Source organism: Crocodylus siamensis, chromosome 5 (genome assembly GCF_052110815.1).
Source record: "Crocodylus siamensis isolate JL-2025a chromosome 5, ASM5211081v1, whole genome shotgun sequence".
NCBI classification, from domain to species: Eukaryota; Metazoa; Chordata; order Crocodylia; family Crocodylidae; genus Crocodylus; species Crocodylus siamensis.
In genome coordinates this window covers 2307383-2324373 of record NC_143399.1, presented here as the reverse complement: position 1 = coordinate 2324373, position 16991 = coordinate 2307383, and the positions used below count along the sequence as shown (strand labels likewise).

The 16991-nt window shown below is 53.1% G+C and overlaps 1 long non-coding RNA gene across 1 annotated transcript; it reads left to right on the top strand.

The window, feature by feature from the left end:
* The first annotated feature begins 769 nt into the window (after positions 1–769).
* On the top strand, positions 770–10059 carry LOC149863366 (uncharacterized). Its single transcript, XR_016442506.1, has 3 exons — positions 770–928; positions 4205–4323; positions 8940–10059. It is a non-coding gene; the product is annotated as an uncharacterized LOC149863366 (long non-coding RNA).
* The last annotated feature ends 6932 nt before the right edge of the window (positions 10060–16991 follow it).

The following is a 16991-nucleotide window of genomic DNA, read 5'->3' as shown; positions in this document are numbered from 1 at the left end:
AGTGACAATAACAAGGTGCTGGAGCTGCCGGCTCCCCAGGGCCCGTGGCCTCGGAGCCGCCCGAGCGCGTGACGGGCCTTTCTGGACCGTCCCGGGAGCCGCTCCGATGCCGCTGGGCCCTGTGCTCTCTGCAGCCTCCCCTGTTTTGCTGCTTGCGCTCTGTGCCTGGCAGGAGAGCAACCCCAGGGCAGGCTGGCTTCCCCGGTCCCTGCTGCCTGCGTTTCCCAGTGACGGCAAATTGCTCTGCGCAGGCACCCCAAGCGTGGGAGTCGCTGCTTCTCCAGCTGTGGCAGGGCTGGTCCCTTGCAGCTTGGTGAGCGGAGATGCCCAGCCTGGCACTGGGCTTTTCTGAAATGCAGCGACCAGCGGTGCCCAGGATCTCCTGTGGTGCACGGAGCCCCCAGTCCTTGCAGTCAGTGCTGTCCCCCTGGGCAGCCCCCGCTATCCAGGCCTCTCCTCCTCCCTGCCTGGCTGCCCCCAGGAGCACGGTAACGCTGCTGCCTATGCCAGGTGCCAGGCACCCAGGCCATGGGCATGGCAGGGGCAGCTCTCTAGCTCCCTGACCAGCCAGGCGATGAATACCAGCTGAGCTACAGCTGCACGCTCGGTCCGTATATTATCATAGCCCAACGGGCTATTCTCCCAGTGAGCGCACTTAAACTGCTTGCCGTGCTCTCTCCCGTGCGGCACATGCGGTCCCCTTGCCCGGCCCCCCGGGCAGGAGCTTGCAATTAAACAGAATGACAGGCAGCTTAACGAGAGAGCGAGCTCCCTCGCTGCAACCCACGGCTGCGGCCTGGGGCTGGAGACGAATGCCCAACAGCAAGTCAAAGACTCACAGAAGTCGGGTCGAAGGGACCTTGTAGATCGTCAAGTCCGACCCCCCGCCTGGGCAGGAGAAAAACTGGGCTCAAATGACTCCAGCCAGGTAGGCATCAAGCCTCTTCTTCAAGCCCCCCAGGGCAGGAGCCAGCACCACTTCCCTTGGAAGTTGGTTCCAGCTCCTAGCCGCCCTGACCGGGGAGTAGTTCTTGTGGATGTCTGATCTACACCTCCTCTCCAGCAGCTTGTGGCCATTATTCCTTGTCATGCGGGGGGCGCTCGGGGAAACAGGGTCTCCCCCAAACCCTTCTGGTCCCCCCTAGTGAGTTTATAGACGTTCACCAGGCCCCCCTCAGCCTTCTCTTGTGGAGGCTGAACAGGTCCAGGTCCCGTCGCCTCCCCTTGTAGGGCCTGCCCTGCTGCCCCCGACCATGCTGACCTTTTCAGCCTCCGCAAGAGAAGGTTGAGAGGCGACCTGGTGGCTGCCTATAAGTTCGTCAGGGGGGCACAGAAGGGAATTGGTGAGTATTTATTCACCAAGGCGCCCCCGGGGGTTACAAGAAATAATGGCCACAAGCTAGAAGAGAGCAGATTTAGACTGGATATTAGGAGGAACTTCTTCACAGTTCGAGTGGCCAAGGTCTGGAACGGGCTCCCAAGGGAGGTGGTGCTCTCCCCTACCCTGGGGGTCTTCAAGCGAAGGCTAGATGTGTATCTAGCTGGGGTAATGTAGGCCCAGCACTCTTTCCTGCTTATGCAGGGGGTCGGACTCGATGATCTATTGAGGTCCCTTCTGACCCGACCAACTGTGAAACTATGAATCTATGAATCTATGCGAGTGGCCTCCTCTGGACCCTCTCCATGCTGTCCACATCCCTCCTGAAGTGCGGTGCCCAGACCTGGACGCAGTCCTCCAGCTGCGGCCTGACCAGTGCCGCATAGAGGGGAAGGGTCACCTCCCTGGACCTGCTCGAGATGCATCTGTGGATGCAGGACAAGGTCCAGTTAGCCCTGCCAACCGTGACCTCGCACTGTCGGGCCATGTTCATCCTGGAGTCAACAATGACTCCAAGATCCCTTTCTGCCTCCGTGCTCTCAAGAAGGGAGTTTCCCATCTTCTAAGTGTGCTGCTGGCTACTACTGCCCACGTGCAGCCCCCTGCACTTGTCAGTATTGAAACGCATCCTGTTAATGCTAGCCCACCCCTGTAACCTATCCAGGTCTTCCTGCAGTCTTTCCCTCCCTACTAGTGTGCTCACCTCACCCCAAATTTTGGTATCATCAGCGAATTTAAACAGGTTGCTTTTCACCCCATCGTCCAAATCGCTGATGAAGAGATTGAACAGTGCAGGCCCCAGGACTGAGCCCTGGGGGACTTTGCTGCCCACTTCCCCCCAGGTCGAATGTGACCTGTCCACCACCGCCCTGAGTGCGACCCTGCAGCCAGTCTGCAATCCATCTGACTGTGTAGGCATGAATGCCACAGTCGCCTAGTTTTTTAATGAGCATGGGGTGAGAGATGGTGTCAAGGCCTTGCTGAAGCCTAGAAAGTCGGTGCCTGGATCCTGCTGCACCCACCTGGGGAGGATCTCGGTGCAGCCCCGTGTCAGCCCGAGTCCGGGGGACCACGCTGGGGTCCTGCCGTGTGCCTTGGCCCTCGCTTCTTGATCTCCTGGCCCGTGCACCTGCAGGCACCAGGCCAGGAAATGCCTAGTGTTAAGTTGAAAGGGAAGGCGGGGAGCCTGGCTCCTATGACATCTGCTCTCCTGGGTCCCTGTGCATGTGCGGGAGCTGCCGGGGGGGGGTCTGCGATCTGCTCTTGCACCTTACGGCCTCCCTGGGGCTGAGGCCAGGAGGCCTTGTGGGGTCTCTGCAGAGGCTGGGGAACAGCCAGTCCTAGTGCCAACAGAGGCCTCTTGTGCTGCGGGGCTGTGCCAAGGGGACGACCGGTCCCTCCTCCCACTGAGCGGGCGGCTAGGGCTGGCGAGCTGCCACGGGAGGCTGCGTTGGAAGCCTTTCATCCAAGAGGCAGCTAGGAATGGCAGGGCTGTGCGCAGGGAGAGCACTATAGATGCACTGGGTCATGTTCAGCCGACCCCCCCCGCCTGGCTCTGCCCCTTGCACAGCCTTTGCCTCCGTGCAACTGTGAGTGCGAGCACCCTTGTGCCTTCAACTCACCCGTTCCCGCTGGGGCTGTGCTCAGCATCAGGCCTGGGCATCGATTTTTATATATTTATTTGCGGGCCCCCCCACACTCCCAGCATGAAGGAAGTTGTGGGCATACGATACATTTATGGTGGAGTAAATGGATTCCTCTCTGAAGTAAGAGGGGAGCAGATGCACGCCACCCTGCCTTGCACCGGGGTAAGTCTCTGCACTGTGGGGCAAAGTTACTGCTCGAGGCAAGGAGCATCAGTTATCCCAGTGTAACCATAGTGTGTCTGCTGTCATAGCCCCGTACAGCCCCAGGGCAGCTGTTTCTGGTCCTTACTGGGCATGTTTACACGTGCATTTACACCAGCTTAAATTTACTGCACAGGAAGCAGGAAAAGGTAGGCTTACACGTGTAGGCATTAAAGCTCATTAGTGCTGGGTGCTTGGGACTAATTTGGGACTAAAATTTGGGACTGATTTGGGACTAAAATTAATGGCAAGTCAGTCACCACACACAGTGTTAATGCACTTAATGTGCAGTAATTTATCTACATGTGTGTTACTGCACAGTAACTAATAGGGCATGAATCTGATACCTGCATCATGCACCAGGACCTGCATTAGTTACCGCATGATGCAGGTATCAAATTTAAGCTCAAGTCAGTGTAAGTCGCCATATTTACTTCGCAGTATGGGTGTGCACCTGTAGACGTGCACCCACACTGCGCGGTCATTTTGGTTACTGCGCAGTAAATGCCACATGTAGATGCTCCCAGTGCAGGATAACTTCACTGCAGAGTGGCACCCGGGGGAAGTCACTCTGCAGGGATCAGGCTGTGTTTCCACACTCACAAGTGTGGGAATGCACCAGGCCAGAGCCCCGGCTGCTTCTGTTAACCCTTGTCTCACCAGGGTCACCAGCCAGATCCTGCCTCTGGGATGGAAACTCCATGTGGAAGTGGGGCTTACCTTGCTACGGCCCTGGGAACTCTTATGTCCCCTCGGCTGCCAGCCAGTGCCTCCCTCTCTTCTTCGGGGACAAGCACACAGAAGCATAGGCAACTGGATTAGTTTCCCAGTGGCAGGGTATGGGGAAGTCTCCTGGAGGGCAGAGGGAAAGCCCTACCTAGCTCATGGGACAACCTCTTTGGAGGAGAGCCTATAGGGACAGTCTTGCCCTGACCCAGAGATGACTGCTGAAGGTGAGTGGGTCTTTTTTGATTTCTAGTTGCCGTGATCCTTGGAGCTGACGGTGGAAATCAATGGAGCTGCCCCTGGGAAACCGGACCCCTTCTACCTCGCCATCGTGCCCCCGCATTGAGCTGCCCAGAGCCAGCCTGCCTGCAGGTGACTGGGGACCTACTGCAGCCCTTCTCCCACATGGCAAGAGACTGGGGTGGAGGGGAGAGGCTCTTGGACTTGAGGCACTGAACTGCAGCCCCGGGAGCGCTTGGCGCAGCCAGGCTGGATGAATTTCCAGCCCGGCGGTCAGCACCGCCTCGGATAATGGGAAGTGACTGGCACTATCTGCTGACCAGATGCCCGGGGCGCCCGAGGGAGCGTGGAGATAGAATTAGCCTCTCCCCGCCGGAGGGGGAGGCTGGGCTGACAGTTCAGCACAGAGGTCATTTAGTGAAGCAAGGCCGGGGGGGATTAGCAGACGCTGCACAGCCCGGTGCTGATGTCAGGGGAATATGGGCGGCCTTGGCACGGCCAGGGTGTCCTAACAGGGTCCCTGGCATAAAACCACAGGAGCTTTGGGGCTTCCCCCAGTGAATGATGCTGGCGGGTAAAGTGGTGGGCTGTGTAGTAGCTCCAAGGAGGCATTTCTGGCCTTGGTGGGTCGTGCTTTTACCGGTAAAGCTGCTTCTACCCTGCACCATCACTTATTTATCCATATTCTGTCCACTGTGGCCCAGAACAAACCAGCTACCACTCCAAGCCGTGATGCCGGCTTGCTTGGGCTCCTCCCTTCATCAGCCAGCAATTAAAAACCTCAGCCCAGCACAAACAATTTGCTTTTGTTGTTTTCCTCTGAAGGTTGAAAGAGGCTCAGTGCAAGCAAACAAAGCGGGCCCAGTGCCGCAGCACCCCGGGACCCGGCGTGAGGCCGGGCACGAATGGACTCTCATCACGGCTCGGGTGCCCGGGCTCTGATTCGAGACTCGATCCAAGCCAGGCCAAGGCATTAGAAGGAGTTTGAAGGAGATTCACTGGGGTTTTGTTCCCACCCCCTTCCTTTCCTTTCCTTTCCCTGTTTTTTTGTAAGGGGAATTTAGTGGAGAACAAAGGAGCTGAATTAATCCGCAGAGCCCTGCACTTTGATTAGCAGATGGCTGAAAGCTGAGCAGCCTCCAGTCTGCATCAGCAGAGGGAGCTTGCCTGGAGCCTTCCTGCCTCGCGCAGTGGGCCCCCGAACACATCTGGAGGGAAACGGGAGCGCCCAGATGTGCAGCAGGGCACGGGCTGATGTCCAGGCCGATGCTTTCAGAAGCCAGAGGCAAAGCTGTGCCTGAAAGGAGACCACCTTCAGGGTCACGGCCCTGATGCTTTGCCTTCAGTTGCCACCTCCGTCTTGGGGCATGTGAGACACAAAGCAATTAGGGCATCCAGATGGGAGGAAGTGCCTTGCAGGCCTTGGGCTGGGAGCGCTCCTGAAACAAGAGGCAGGAGGGTTTTCTCGTGATTGCCAATGCAATCTGTGCCGTGGTGAATGATGCCCATTTGGAAGTGAGCGAGCCGCTCTGCTCTCCTGTTTAGGGCAGGCGATGGGGTCAGGACTCCTGCGTCCTATGCCTTGATCTCAGGCCCCTCCAGCCAGTGTTCGCACACGGCCTCTAGCTTCTGGGCCAGAAGTGCTGCCCACCCTCAGTCCTGGCCGATATCGCCCCAAGCTGCAGGCAGCCACCCCACGCCAGAGCTCTGCTCCTTGGATGCATGACTTCAGTCTGGCCTGTTCAGAGGCAGCTCTTCAAGACTTTGTCTTTGCTTGCTCCGTGGTTCGTAGAGGAGCCAGAAAGGAGCAGCACGGTTGTCCACGCTGCCACCTTTCCTGTGCCGGTACCACGTCACCTGGTGCAGCCTGCATAGATTTCATAGCCGTTAGGGTCGGAAGGGACCTCAGCACATCATTGAGTCCGACCCCCGCCACGGCAGGAAAGAGCGCTGCGGTCAAACAACCCCGGCCAGGTGTCTGTCCAGCCTCCTTAAAGACCCCCGAGGTAGGGGAGAGCACCACCTCCCTTGGGAGCCCGTTCCAGATTTTGGCAACCCTCACCATAAAGACATTTTTCCCAATGTCTAATCTACATCTGCTTCTTATATGGAGGTGCTTGATCTTTTATTATTTATTAAACTTTTCCAGTCTGTTCTCACCTCACAAACTTGAACAAATTCTAAGGGCCAACATATCAAACAGGTCCAAGTTATTGAGCCCATGCTTGGATCTAGATGTATTCAGTGCTGTATTTTTGGCACACCGTAAAGGAACAAAAGACGCTCGAGAAAATCAAAGCGAAGGCATGAAAAGGCAAAGCAGAAGAAAAGAGAGAGGAGAAAGGACAGGGAAGGAAGGCTGGGGCGAGTACATCTCCCTCCTTTCATTGAGGCTTTCTGTAGGTTTTTCGAACAGCCCTAGAAAGCTGTTCCAACAGGACTGTAGTTTTTTGAGGGGTTGTCATTGCTCTCATGTGAACTTCTCCTTCTTAGCCAGGCCCAAGCATAGAAACATAGGCAGTGAGGGCTGGAGGGAGCTCAGGAGTCACATCCAGTCCAACCCCTGCTCCAAACAGGACCAGCCCCAGCTACATCACCCCAGCCAAGGCTTGGTCTACCCGGGTCTTCAAAACCTCCAAGGATGGAGATCCCCCTACCTCTGTAGTGGTCCACGTGATACCAGCCTTCATGTCTTGCTTTTCCTGTGGGAATCAGCAACCTATAAGCCTGCATGCTGGATCCGGCCCAGAGCTGTTGGGTCCAGCCCATGAAACTGGGGGCTTTGATGGCATTTTGACAGTGGGGAGCTTCATCTGGGGTGGTAGGGAGAAGCAGCAGTGGTGCGGCCCTAGCGCCAACCTGCCTTGGACACAATCTGGGTCATTCCAGCCCATTGCTTGACCACTGCCCTATAGCAACTTTTAATACCTCCTAGCCAGTGGAGCTCCATGCCGCTACTCCCTTTATCATGGGGATTGCCTTGGTCCCCGGGAATATGAACCAGCCTGCAGGTGTCTGCTTTTAAGAGGCAGCATAGTCTGTTGGCTTGTGTTAATTTTGGCAGTAAGCCCAACCCAGCACCTTGAAATTTCAGTGCTTGAGCAAAGCGTAGGATTCCTAGTTCGTAGTTGGTCAGGTCGGAAGGGACCTGAGGAGATCATTGAGTCCGAACCCCTGCCATGGCAGGAAAAAGTACGGGGGTCAAACGACCCCGGCAAGGTGATTGTCTGGGTGTGAGAGTGGTTCATTTCCCCCCTGCACTTTCAGCATTGGCACAGCGTTGATTGTCCAAAAGAATAGCCCTTCTGGGTGCTTTTTTGTTGGCTGAGATGTCATTGGAGGTTCAAGTTCACGTTCTCAGTCTTTCATGCTGCTCTGTTCTCATGGAGGGGTAAGCCATGTATTGCAGGTTGCATTTCTTCATGGATTTCATAGGGAAGTGGGGCTGGAAGGGACCTCCGTGGGTCACATCCAGTCCAACCCCTGCCTGAGACAGGATCAGCCCTGTCCAAACCATCCTAGACAAATCCATAATGTAACCTCTGAGCAAAATTGCTGCCAGCCCTGACAGGAGACATCACACCCAAACCTGCCACAGGGAAAGCAGGGGGTTGGCAGCGGCCACCATCCTCTGCTGTAAAAGGTTGTTAATAATAGATCCCAGGCAGAGGCTGTGCCTCCACCACAGAGGAAGGCAACCCGCACCCGCCAGCCTGTACCAATCTGACTAGGGGGTAAAAGTCCTTCCTGACCCCAAATACGGTATCAGTTTTACCCTGAGCAGGGGAACAAGGCCCTCTAGCCAGGAACCTCTGGGGTTGCGTCCCAGCAGAAGCATTGGCCGAGGCCAGTCCCATCCCCAGCCTGGGCTGTGGCTAGCACCCAGCACTCCTGAGCAAGGCTTAAAAACACCCTGATGCATGTAGCAGAAAGAGGGGAAGGGGAGGTTAGATGAACATCTTGCTGCGGTCATTTGACCCCAGTACTCTTTCCTGCCATGGCAGGGGGTCGGACTCGATGATCTGCTCAGGTCCCTTCCGACCCTACAAGCTATGAAACTATGAAACTAAAACCCAGAAGCCTGGAGATCCCCATAGTAGAACAAAGGCAGAGCTATGCCTAAATCCTCCCCAACCAGTGGCTATCCAGCCTCTTGAACACCTCCAGTGATGCCTGATCCCAGCTGTATCCTCTCTCTGGGTCAGGAGCAACCTGCCCAATGGATGCATGTGCTGGGATGGGGAGTAGTAACGCCCTACAAGATCCAAGGACTCCTGGAGCTCGCATGCTGAACTCCGGGGTGCAGAGATGCACGGACTTGAACATGCTGCTATTTTCAGTACAACCTACTGAGAGCTGCAAGTTGGTGAGAAGTAACCAGTGGGGTCTGGCACTCATTTATGAGTTGGGTTGGGATATAGAGAGGATGCTGTTTCTTCCCCATTAGCATCTCCTCTCCCAGCTTCTAGCATGCCATTCCTCCAGGTTGAGGCATCTGCATGAGAAGAAGGGTGGAGAGTACCAGACAATGAGCCATAGGTGGGGAATAACAGCTATAATAGAGCACAGGCTCATCAGATGACAACTGATGGCCTTATAGGACCAGATCCCCTGAGAAGGCCTCATTCTGATCCTTGCTAGCCAGAGGAAAGGAGCTCAGCACAGCCAGAACCGGTGGACATCAAACTGTGATGCAGGACAGCAGCTAAGTAATCTGAGTTTTGTGCTTTTTTCTGTTGTAACACCAGAAGAGTGGATTGCGGCTACTGGGGATAGAAGGAGACCACGAAGGGGCCTGTAGCCCCAGAAGGACTGAGAGGAAAAAGACCTGAGCCCGAGGACATGAGAGTGTGTAAGGATGAGAAGACTGGCACCTGACGATGAGCAGTGTGGAGTGGACACCAAAGGCCTAACTCCGATTCTCTCTCTGAAGGCAGCCTCCAAATGTTATATTTCCATATAAACTAAGATCAAGGCATGGCAGGTACGAAAGTGGGAACAGATGCACTTGGCTATGGCAACTGTGGCCAACCCTAGAGACCTAGAGCCTTTACAGCACCCAGAGACCAATACAGCTTTGGGTGACCAGAGGTGGGACCTGCCCTTCTTCAGACGTGTCCATGCAGGTGTTTTGTTTGTGACAGCGTCGATGTCCACTGCTTCATGGCACAAGCATGGCATTATTGCCACAGATTTGGGCATCAAACCCCGCTGGGTTAGCAGACCATACAATCCTAGAGAAGTGGGGCTGGAAGGGGCCTCTGAAGGTCACATCTAGTCCAACCCCTGGCTCAGGCAGGATCAGCCCCGTCTAAGCCATCCCATGCAAGTCCTTGCTTAACCTATTTCTTAAATGGCACAATCAACCCTCTCGCGCAACTGCAAGGCGTGTTGCCCCAAAACAGCCAACCTTCCCACGGGTAAAGCAGGGGGATGCTAGCTGTCAGTGTCCTGCCACTGCAAGGTTTATTCAGACGCTGAGTTTTTAGTTGTTGCCGTGTTGGTCTAAGGACATAGGCAGGCCAGGTTCTTTGGTCAGATGTGATATCTTTTATTAGGCTCAGTTGGTGTAGTAAAAGATATCACATCTAACCAAAGAGCCTTGCAGGTTTATTAAGATGCACTTGAGAAATTTAAGGAAGAGAGCCATATGCCCTATTACAGAGGAAGGAAAACCTGCCCAGCCCATACCAATATGACTAGGGGATAAAATTCCTTCCTGACCCCAAATATAGCCATCAGTCTCTATAGTGGAGGGGAAGACCCTGCAGCCGGGACCCTGCGGGGTTGGTCCCAGCAGGAGCATTGGCACAGCCCAGTGCTTCAATACTTGGAATCTCTTAAAGTTGCAGAGGATGTTCCCTGGTTCCCAATAAATTCCTTTTTTTAAAAATGGATCTTTTTTTTTTTCCTGCAATGAATGGGCCGAATCCTGAGCTCACGTATTAATCTGGGTGGCGTGTTCATTTTTTACTAGGCTTATTTCCCCCCATAGGCCGAGGGTGCTGGTTTCCCCTTTCTCCAGGCCATTAGTGATTTGTGCAATAATTGGATTGAAGTTGATTTTAACTATTTGCTTTAAGCCTCTGGGGATTAGAATTTCTAGATATTTTAATGCTGTTGGCTGCCACGGAAAAAATCCCACTAAGCAGGGCCTGATAGGCGTGTTTGGGTCTTCTGAATGCTTTGGACTCATTTCAGTTAATCATCCATCTGGACAAGCACCCACAACTTCATCTGGGTGCTAACAGTTTGTGGGGCAGAGCGTAGGACCAGCACATTATCCATGCACAACAGTTCTTCTATACGGCCAAGCCCTGTACCCACTGCACTAAAACAGCAAAGCCTTGGCTTGTGAGCTGGTAATTCCCGTGCTGGTTTGATGAGCATCAGGGAAAGCAGCCAAGAAATACCCACTCTTGATCTGGAGTCTGCAGGTGAAGGATGGGTATTATGTACCCCTGCAGCATAATGAGGCGCAACCCCTTACTGGTGACTGTCTAGTTTTCAGAGGTCGGCACATGCTCTGCCTTGGTCTCCTACATTAACCAGCCCTCTACTCGCCGCAGTTTTCTTCCCCCCATGGCCCCAACAGATCTTTTCGCCTTCTCCTAAATCAACTAAATAGGCTGAGCTGGTTTAATCTCTCACCTCGAAAGGCCTTCTAGTCTGCCTATCTGAGATGACAGGATTCACCCTCCCAGAGGGATGTTTGTAGCTTAATTAGCGCTTGCAAAACGCAGAGAGAGATGCTTGGGTGAAAAGGTCAAAGCAAGGGGAGAATCATCACGATGGGCACCAGAACAGGCTTGTGTTGCAAGGCTCCCCATTTCCCTCCCAGTTCGTATTTTAGTTTATTTCGGCGAGTGACGCGTTTACGCAGGGTCAAGTCAGTCCCGAGGCCGCTGCGACTGTTGGGGCACTTTAGATGTTGTATCAACCCTCCTCCACTCTGCCCTGTGCTCGGCTAGCTTCGTGCACTCTGCCAGTTGAAGTCCCATCCAGTCCTTGATATTGGTTCCCAGCTCTTCTTGGGTCCATCCCTTTCTTTTTTTCCTCCCCTGCGCCCTGCATGATAGTGCTGGCAAGGGTGCCCGCCATTCTCGTGACGTGTCTGAACCATTGCAGCTTCCTTCGCTGCACAACTTCCAACACTGGTTCCAGTGTCCTGACTGATTTGCTGCTTGACAGACTCCTTGGTCCAGTGCTCAGCGTACAAGATGCACAGTCGTCTCCTAAAGTGGCACATTTCAAATGCCTCAATTCTGTTCTCTCTCTTCTTATTAAACGTCTGCGTCTCACAGCCATAAAGCATCGTCGAGATGGCCACAACATGCAGCAGATGTAACTGCCTCTTCATATTGCTGCTTGTCCAGATTTCTTTTAGCTTCGTTAGTTGGCTGATGGCAATGGCTCTTCTGGTCTTGACTTCCTTTCCAGATGTTAAGTTTTCTGTGATGGTGGCTCCCTAGATACTTAACATTTGTTAATCCTTCTAGATTTTCATGCAGGGTGCCACCTCCAAAGGACAAAGGGGGAGGTTTCCTGGGAAATGATTTCCTACCCCAACTCTCCTATGAGCAAAGGACACCCATCAGTATCTAGCAGTTTGCCTAAAGCTGGGTGGACAGAAGAGGAGATAACATCTTCTTGGCCTTGAATGACTCAAGTGTTGTTAGTGGGTGAAGGCCGGTCCCTTGCATTGTGGGAGGCTGACCCCCGCCAGAGTCTACAAATGCCTCCCAATAGCAGGATCTTGGCTACACAAGTTATGGTGATGGGGGACTGCTCTTGGACTTTTCCCCTTTGGCCTTTTGGCTTGGGGCAAATGAGATGAGGGAGCATCTGAACTCCACGGCCTTTGAGCTTGGGGCTTGCATAGGATACCTACCATCTGAAGCCCTGGACTGAAGAGTCTGGGAGGGAGGAGACTTGCTGGTGGTAACACTGCACAGGCTTGACCCTGGGGCTTAATTTGGAATGGTTTTGGCCAGGAAACGAAATGTTATTAAAAAATAAAAAGACTTGCGTTTTAGTTCTTTGTGTTGAACTTCAGCCCAGGAGAAGCAGAGAGCATTTCCAGTGTTACACAGGTGAAAGGAAGATGCCCTGGATGGAGAGGGAGCACTCCCACTTTCCACATGAATCAGCCTCTATCAAACTTGCAGCCATGCTTTATCGAAGGCCTCCAAGCTCGGAGGCTGAGATGAGTTGCTGGATTTGGAGACTGCAGACATTCATAGACATCTAGGACACACTTTGTTCCAGTTCCTGGGTTACCATCAGGGCTATGCTGCATCTTGAACTGGATTCAGGCACTGGGATTCCCTGAGATTAGGTAAAGGACTTGAGCAAGTTAGCTGAGACCTGGTGCCTTCCAAGGGCCAATCTCTCTGCCCGAGATCATGGGTGCTCCAGGACCCCAGGCTGATAAAAAGGGACAGGGAGCCAATAAATCTCAGGCACTCATGTCACTGGAGCTAACATTTCCATCCTCCCGGGGGGGAAACAGCTGTGCTGCAGCTGGTTATATGGCCGCAGCAGAACTTGGGCCCAGCCCTGACTCTGATTTTCCACCACACCAAACCCTGGAGCTTGTTCAAGTCTATGGAGCCAGGGCAGGACCCATTATGAAAAGCTAATGCGAATGGTCTGTTTACTCGCAGCTCCCCTATAATTTATTCATGCTCTTTTAGGCTTGCAAAATGATTCCCATGTTGGTTTAGCATTTCTAATTAACCGGAGTGAGCATTAAGGAGGCGGGCCCAAGCCGGTAACACTGGAGGGCCCCTTTGTCCTGAACTCTACATCGCTGGGAGCCAGCCATGGTCGAGCCAGCAGCCTGCTCTCTCCTGCTGCTGAGTAACCGTCTGGATCTCCATCCGCTATTAGCATTTGCTCTTGGGAGGGGAGAGATCATCACTTCTCCGACAAGAGCCAAGTCTGCACCCAGCAACATCCCTGTATTTAATTGTCAGTCCATCAAATGCTGGTTGGCTTCCCAAAGTAAGTGCATTTGTTGGGATGATGAAGTCATCCCCACTGCAAGCACATCTGCCCATGGGAGCCTGGCATTTAGCTTACCAGGCAAGGGCCCCATGGAAGGCAGTCTGGGAGAGCTGGGAGGGGGACTGGGCTGGTTGGTGCTTCAGGGGGGTTCACTCACCCAGCTGTGGGTTGGTGGAGGAAGTTGGCGTCCCTGGGTGGTCTCTGCCTGGTTGTCCCCTCTGGGTTGCACAGGAAGTGGCAGTGAACCATCTTCAACTTTCTATTTCGCCCGTGCCGGCTGCTGTTCTCTGCTTGCTGGCATGAGCACCTGGCCCGTTGGTTCTCTAGCGTTGGGGCTAGCACCCACCATCTCCCTCAGTCTCCTCTGAGCTTAACAGGGGAACCTCAGGATCAACCCACTGGATAAAAGTGGCCAGTGCTGATTTCCTCCACTTCTTGCCTCCTCTTTCCCTCCATCTCTCCGGAAGGGGCCTCCCATGCTCCTTTCACCATGGCACAGACAACTGTATGGAAGTCTCTTCTGGTGCTCCAAGGCTCTTTTGCCTCATGGATGCTAATCCCTCAGCCCTTGCCAAGGACAAACAGGGCCCCCCGATCTAACAACATCATCCCTGGATATGCATGGGTTCCAGCTAACCCAACACCTCGGGCTAGGTCAGCCTTCCTACCAGGCCAGTCTCCAAACCATTCCCCTTATTCCTCATAGGAGAAGTCTAACTATTCTGCTTCCAGCCAGATCCCTGCTGCTGGGTCATACTCTGCTTTCAGTTACCCGGGACACCCAGGGCATTTGTTCTGCTGTGACTGTGAGGACAGGATGGGGCCCTTTTGCTCACAGACTGGCCCAGCTCTGAAAGTGCATCCTTTGCATTCCCTGCAGCCCACAGTAGCCAGGGTGCTCATAGCCCCGTGGTATCTGGCCCAGGTTTTGGCTGCTTACCTTGCCAAAGGAGAGGAGCAGCCTCTTTCCCCAGAGTCCTCTTGCCTCCTCTCTGGCAGAAGAATGGAAACATGTGTTTCCCACAACAGGGGAAATCTGCCAGTCCCACATAGCTCCCTGCCACTGTACTGCAAGTGGGGTGATTTTGCCACAGCAGTGATGCTCAAGGCACCCTGGGGTGCCTGGAGATCCTTTCAAGGGTGCCATGAGGTGCCTCACAGTGTTACCACTAGTACATGTGCAAACATGATTCACAAGACAAACCCAGAGATTTCAAAGTGGGATCTGGAGTCCTCTACCTTCTTTGTGGTCTTTCTGAGTCCTTTGCCACAAAAGCATTGCTCTAATATTTTTCTGTAGGCAAAAAGCTAGTGAAAGTTAAGAGCTGACATTTCCAGAGGGGGATCTTGCATCCAACGATTGGTGTCTCCAGTCAAAAAAAGGTTGAAGACCATTGTCTCAGAGACATGGGTGGATCTAGGATTTTGAAAAGGGAGGTGCAGATGGGGAGGTGCCTCATCATAGCACATTTTTCTACAGTTAAAAATGCACTAGAAGCTCTGTTAATATGCTAGAGGCCCAGGGCTGGATTACTCAGTTTAACCTTGAAGGAAAAACAAATATAACTTCATTTAAATTGTTTAGAAACAATCTGCAGGGCTGTGAAATAGGAGCTCTATTACCAGGAGCAGCAAACAGACAGCAGAATTGCAGAACAAAAGTTAGCTTGATTGGTGGAACATTAAGACCATTAAAAATGACCATTAAAAAAGAAGAGATGGTTGTTAAGGAATCGGGGAGATGATGAGCCATGAAGCCAGTTGAAGTTGACTCTCTCATCAAAGCTAGACTAGAAATGCTGCTGCCACGGCCAGGCAGTTGGTTTTAAACCTTGGGTGGAGCCGGAATCAAAGCAGGATGCAAGTACACCCCTCCTGGATCTACCCCTACGTGGTGAAAAACCAATCACGGTGATAAAGGCTATATAAAAACCTGAGAAAAGAACGGTGTTCTAGTCCCAGGTGAAAAATCCCAGGCTGTGGCTTTTTATCTGAGAAAATAAATGGACTTTTACATTTAGACGTCCACCCACTTCCCAACCTGTTTCTTGCACTCCCTTGACACAAAGCTTTTGATATGGTCTCCCACAACTGTCTTGCAAGCAAGCTAAGCAAGTATGGGCTGGATGAATGGACTGTAAGGTGGACAGAAAACTGGCTATATTGTCAGGCTCAGAGGGTAGTGATCAATGGCTTGCCATTTAGTTGGCAGCCGGTATCAAGTGGAGTGCCCCAGGGGTCAGTTCTGGGGCCAGGTTTATTCAGTATCTTCATTAACGATCTGGAAGATGGGATGTTATGCACCCTCAGCAAGTTTGCAGATGACACCAAGCTGGGGGGAGTAGTGGGTAGGGCTCGTATTCAGAGAGACCTAGCCAAATCGTAAGCCCAAAACAAATCTCATGAGGTTCAACAAGGACAAGTGCAAAGTCCTGTACTTAGGAGGGAGCAATCTCACACACTGGGGCAGGCTGGGGGTGACAGGCTGGGCAGCAGCTCTACAGAAAAAGACAAGGAGGGGACAGGGGACAAGAAGCTGAACAGGACCCAGCAGTGTGCCCTTGGTGCCAAGAAGACGAACAGCATCCTGGGCTGCATCGGTAGGAGCGCTGCCAGTAGATTGAGGGCAGTGATCCTTCCCCTCTATTAACACTGGGGAGGCCACATCTGGAGACCTGTGTCTAGTTTTGGGCCCCCCACTACAGAAAGGATGTGGACACTTTGGAGAGAGTTCAGTGGAGATCAAGGAAAATGGTTGGGACTGGGGGACATGACTGGTGAGGAGAGGCTGAGGGAACTGGGCTGATTCAGTCTGCAAAAGAGAAGACCGAGGGGGGTTGAACAGCAGCCTTCACCTCCCTGCAGGGGGGCTGCAAAGAGGATGGGGCTGGGCTGGTCTCAGTGGGGGCAGATGACAAGACAAGCAGCAGTGGGCTCAGGCTGCAGCAAGGGAAGTTGAGGTTGGATATTAGGAGAAACTTTCTCACTAGGAGGGTGGTGAAGCACTGGAAGAGGCTCCCCAGAGAGGTGGAGGAGTCTCCATCCTCAGAGGTTTTCAAGACCTGGCCTTTGAAGCCCTGGCTGGACAAAACCTTTGTCTAACCTAGCCCTACAGCTACACAGTCAACCCTGTCACACTACTATGAGGCCTATTGTCCAAAGACACCAAAGCACCCTAGCCTGCCCAAGGTACTTTGAACTGGGCACCCTGCTATATATTATTTTATTGAAGAATAAACAGCCCTGCCAATAAATATCTCCACCTGGGAATGCATCACCATGGCATAGGCTTGGGCTGTTTCTTTCTTATCAGCTTATCTGCTATCTAATCAATTAACGTCACTGCAGAAGCCGAGGACGAGGATGTCTCATTTCAAGCAGCTGCTCCAGCAAGTCAGCTGCAAAGGATGATGGCCAGGTCTGACATGTCTGCTTTTCCTGGTTCGGAGGGTCAACTCCTCTTGGCAGTGTGGCCATGCAGTAGAGGACCCGCCTGCATCCTGTTATCTACTAAGGTTGTGATAATTAGGACTTAGAAATGCTCCCCTTTCTTGGAAACACCTTTGATCTGCTCTCAGAGCACTGCAAATGTTAACTGAGTTTTGCCAGGCCCTACCTGGGATAGGCTTCTATTATCCCGTGTTATCGATACACAAGGCTAAGACATGGAAAGAAAGGGGAAGTGACCTGCAGGAAACTACAGTCAGTCGGAGTGGTGTTGTAGCCTCGATCATCCAGGAAATGTGAGAAGCAAAGGTTTTTGGTGATAGATCTTAATGGACCAACTGCAC